This window comes from Octopus bimaculoides, chromosome 13 (genome assembly GCF_001194135.2).
Source record: "Octopus bimaculoides isolate UCB-OBI-ISO-001 chromosome 13, ASM119413v2, whole genome shotgun sequence".
Taxonomy (NCBI): Eukaryota; Metazoa; Mollusca; class Cephalopoda; order Octopoda; family Octopodidae; genus Octopus; species Octopus bimaculoides.
The window spans coordinates 34,198,572-34,203,508 of record NC_068993.1 but is presented as its reverse complement, the minus strand read 5'-3'; the positions used below and the strand labels follow the sequence as shown (position 1 = coordinate 34,203,508).

Here is a 4,937-nt window from a genome sequence, read left to right as displayed (position 1 = left end):
TATTATTATTATTATTATTATTATTATTATTATTATTATTATTATTATTATTATTATTATTATTATTTATCTGTCTGTCTGTCTATGTATGTATGTATGTATGTACACACACAGGGGTACATTTACTTAAATTCGTAAGATATGAATGTAAATCACAATATTTGTAAAGGTTGATAAATTTCAGTCTTTCCTAATGCTTGGATTAAAGAAAAGAATTTATCTACTTTACAAATGCGTATTTTTATATTCTTTCACCAATAACCATATTTTTTTTTTCAAAGCTTATATAGAAATCTTTTCTCACCATTGTACTGAAGTGAAAACTCATTAATCATTTCACATGTTAACTTTTCTCTTAAAAATATATTTTCACTATTTTGTAACTCTAGCGTACATCACTACGAAGACTAAGAAAACAAACAAATGAAACTGCGTGTCTTCGATTATAGGTAGGATTTATGGCACATTGAGATAATTGTTAATTACCATATATAAAGACTGGTCGGTAAACTAAAATAAAGATTTTTATTTGAAATATGTAAAATATAAGAACTACAAATAAATCAATTCTCGGATAGAATCTGTCAATATTTTTCTTTTTTTTTATCTCTCTCATTCTCTCTCTCTATTATAAACTAACTTTCTTCGCATCGTCTTTATCTGCTCAATCTTTTTCTGACTCCCGCTTTCTCTCTCTTTCTCTCTCTCTCTCCCTCTCTCTTACTCTTACCGTGAGGAGAATGGATAACTGTGGCAATTCTAGAGCTAATACATGCAACCGAAGACACGATCGCAGATAGCACCCAGGCGTCGAGCCGAAAAACGGCGTTCCGCAGCTACCCCTCGCCGCCGGCGCCCGCTCGGCATGTCCAAGGCGGCGCACTCACGCTCGCCGCACGGTCGCGACAAACGGTCGGCCTTCCGCATTGGTCGCGTCGCAAATATTAGACTGAGACTTGTACTGAGGACGTGTCGAGAACTGTTTTTTGGTAACCATGAATGTTTCTTCCATATATCCCAAGATTGACCACGATGAAGGGATAGAAGCATGCATGGATGCCTTCGAAAAGCGGTCAAACAAAAGTATTCCATCAAATTTTCTCTGTAGATTATTGAGGTTTGTGTTACTCTGAAGTTTAGACAAAGATTTACCACCGGACGAAGGGTTGAGCCATGGGTAACCCATGGCAGTTAATTTTGCTAATGTCTTCATGATGAAATTCGAGACACAGTTACTGAAGACATTCAAATCCCTTCACGGTCATGAACCAATACTCCGGTTACGGTTCACTGATGACTTCCTTTTAGACTAGGAAGGATCACAGGATAGTTTAATTGACTTTTTGCATTTCTGTGACAGTTATACTAAAAGCTACGGCTTTAAGTGCAACATAAAGTTAACGTCTAGTTTTTCAAAAACTAGCGTTGAATTTTCGGACACAAAAGTTAAGATTTCTGGAGGCAGAATAGTGACAGAGTTATTTTGCAAGCCCACGTCATCCCACATTTACCTCCACCGCCGCTCCGATCATCCACATCATATAATTCGGTCAAATCCCAAATCCCAATTTTTGAGGATTTGTACTGACATAGGGGTTTCCTGGAAACGTGCAACGGCGTTTGTACATCATTATGTCAAACGTGGTTACATTGAATCACGATTAAAGGAAATAACAACTGAGATAGATAAGGTTAGCAAAGAAAGGCAAAACTTCATGCATAATTCTTACAAACACAATTCAATAGATTACAATTTTTTTAGTGATTCACTAGCATTTCAAAAGTGTTGCATGAAAGTTACCAGCATGTGGCGAAAAATAATCCTCGTTTCAAACATATATTTCCTCAGCCGCCTATTAGAGCCTTTAGACGAAATAAAAATATAAGAGAATTATTGACCTCTATATCTGATTCCAAGAAAACGAACATTGTAGTATCTGCACGTTGTACCTTGAAAAGCAGCCGCAAGAGAGGTAAGCACTGTTCATTGTGCAGCAACATGAGTCAAATGAATTCCATCAGGAATCATAGCAGAGATGTTATGATTTATACAGAAGGTGGAACTCGTAGAAATTCCCATTTGGTGTACCCGACAGAATGCACGAAACGCAACTTGATTTGTGTTGGTTGTACAACAGAACAATTAAACAAAAGATTCAATGGGCATAGATTTGACGTCAGGTACAATAACAGTAGTTCGATAGAACTTGCCGAACACTTTCTTTCAAACGACTGCAATTTTGAAAAAGACTTGAAAGTGCATATTCTCAGAAAAAATTCTGAATCTCCTTCACTATCACTTCTCAAATATGTTTGCGGGTTATCAACATCACGCCCTGGGGGAATGAATAAAATGACAGGAAAAAATCATCAAATTTATACAAAACAGTCTGATTAAGTATTATTATTCTTTTTCCTTTCCTTTTTTTCCTTTTTTTTTTAATCTTTTTTCTCTCTTTTTCCTTTCGCCTGTTATAAATTTGAAGCTTAAAAACTGATGATGTCATTCCATCAACGTGTGGGCGCTGGTTGCTATAATTTATACTTTAAAGTTAAATTTCTATAATTTTGAATTTTTATCACTTCTTATTTTAAAATCGACAAAGACTTACTGTCGAAATATCATTCAACCAATAAAATATCTATTACAATCGCATCACGCTCTTCGTCTTCTCTATTATTATTATCATTATGTTTTCCTCCGTTTCTCGCCGAGTGGTTTCCGTACACATAAGGCAGAGAAGCTCATTGTCTGCATTCCCAGTTTACACACGCAAATTCACAGGTAAAATATGTATTAAAAAAATAATAAATAAATAAATTCAAGAATGGATGTTGTTTTCACAGCGATAATGCTCTTCTCAGTACATGAGCCCTTCCAGTTAACACGATTTTTTGCACTTCCTGTAGGGATAGTAATCTTGGTATCATTTTCAAATAGGTTTCAGTACCCTTTTTATCATTCCTAGAGATAATACAATCACTGGTACGGTAGTCGCCTTGAGATGCCACATTTTTTCAATTTCTATTAGCAAGTCTTTATATTTATTGATCTTGTCAAATTCTTTCGCCGCTATGATATGATTGCAAGGAATACTCATGTCAATTAATAAACACATCTTCTTTGTCTGATCTTTTATAATAATATCCGGTTTATTAGCTTTCATAGTCTTGTCGGTATGTACGGGGAAGTCCCAGAGAATCGATGCATTTTCTCCCTCAGTCACATCTTCAGGATGGTGTTTATACCATCTGTCAGTGGTTTTGATTTTATAATGCCGACATATTGTCCAGTGTAAATTATTATTGGCCTTATCATCATCATCATCATCATCGTCATCATCATCGTCATCATCATCATCATCATCATCGTCATCATCATCATCATCATCATCATCATCATTATTATTATTATTATTATTATTATTATTATTATTATTATTATAATAATTATATGTTTGACTTTTGCTTTGTATTTGTACAGGTTGGGTCCAAGTCTCACCCAGAGAATTCAAGAGACAACAAGTTAGAAGTGCATGTAGGTGTTATGCCTAGGATGTCATATATTTCGTTTTGCACATAGCATTGTTATAGAGAATGTTTAAGAAAACGTAAGAAAATTATGAGTTTATTTTAAAATTTGAGATTACATAGACAGTATTTTACGTAGGATACGGGCAATTCCCATGAGCACTATCTTTTGAATTTCTGCCAATTTCTATTTCAAGATCTTTATACTTGCTCAGTTTTTGGTAGGTCTTGACAGATATATTTGTGTCGATTGAGACAGTCATATCAATGAGGAGGCATGATTTTTGTCTGAAGTCTTTCAATATAATGTCTGGCCTATTTGCATCTATCTTTCTGTCAGTTTGAATGGTGAAGCTCCAGAGGAGTGCGATGTGATCATTTCCAAGCACTAGAGGTGGTTTGTGTTCCCACCAGTTTTTATCATGAGGAAGGTCCAGGTTTTGGCAAATTACCCAGTAAATATATTGTGCTGCTCTATCATGCCTGTTGAGATACTCTGTAGGCGCAAGAAGACTGCACATGGAAACAACATGATCAATGGCTTCATTTTGTTGTTGATATACACGACATCTTGGGCTACTGCCGTTCTTTAATATTGTGGCCTGGTAGCTCCTTGTAAGCAGGCACTGATCTTGGGCTGCTATGTTAAATCCTTCTGTCGCTGATTTTAAGACAGAAGACACTAACCATTCATGGGTAAAGGCTTTGTCAACATCGGCATTATGAGCTCTCTTTGGGTATTTGCCATTAAGAGGTTTTTCTTGCCATTTATCAGTAAGAATATCTAAGGCAGCAGTTTTAACACGGGTTTTCACACGTTTGTTTCCAGTACGTCTAATTCTGGGATTTATTGTTTTAGAATTCATTTAAATATTTTTTACCTGTTTTGTTACTGAGTATGATGCTTTTTTGTTTTCATGCTTTAAGACAAGTTTTAAGATCCAATCATATAACTTTTCAGGAAGGTATCTGTTATTATTATTATTATTATTATTATTATTATTATTATTATTATTATTATTATTATTATTATTATAATTGAGTGAGAGAGCAGTGCATGCCATCAAAGTGACACTGGGGTAAAATATACGAAGCCCATTATACCCATCATGACTACCCGTCTGATAAGGGTACACCAGGCACATGCATCACAACCATATGTACGCGACATGGTGATCTCATATCAAGATAAACAGCGCATGACCTCGCATGTGGGCCCAGTTAGAATTTTCTTCAGGTCGAGTAGCCCATCCCGCTCAAAAGTTCCCTGAATAAGGTTTGTTTAACGATGTTGTGCAAAACACCCATGTTTCCAAAGGTGAATTATTCAAACCCCCAAAGAATTCCTCTCAACACATGGCTATGATGCTCCCCCACTACTTCTGCTCATGATCAGAGATGCACAT

At 35.7% G+C, this 4,937-nt stretch overlaps 1 protein-coding gene across 2 annotated transcripts in view; it reads left to right on the top strand.

The window, feature by feature from the left end:
* The window catches only part of LOC106868722 (GATA zinc finger domain-containing protein 14), a 172,544-nt gene that overhangs the window by 164,286 nt on the left and 3,321 nt on the right, over positions 1-4,937 (top strand). The window contains exon 1 of one of the 2 annotated variants that reach the window (XR_008265385.1): positions 3,491-3,611. The exons of the other annotated variant lie outside the window; for it this stretch is intronic. The gene's annotated coding sequence lies outside the window, so the exon portion shown is untranslated. Of the gene's footprint in view, positions 1-3,490; positions 3,612-4,937 lie in introns of those variants that run through there. 2 annotated transcript variants of the gene reach the window in all.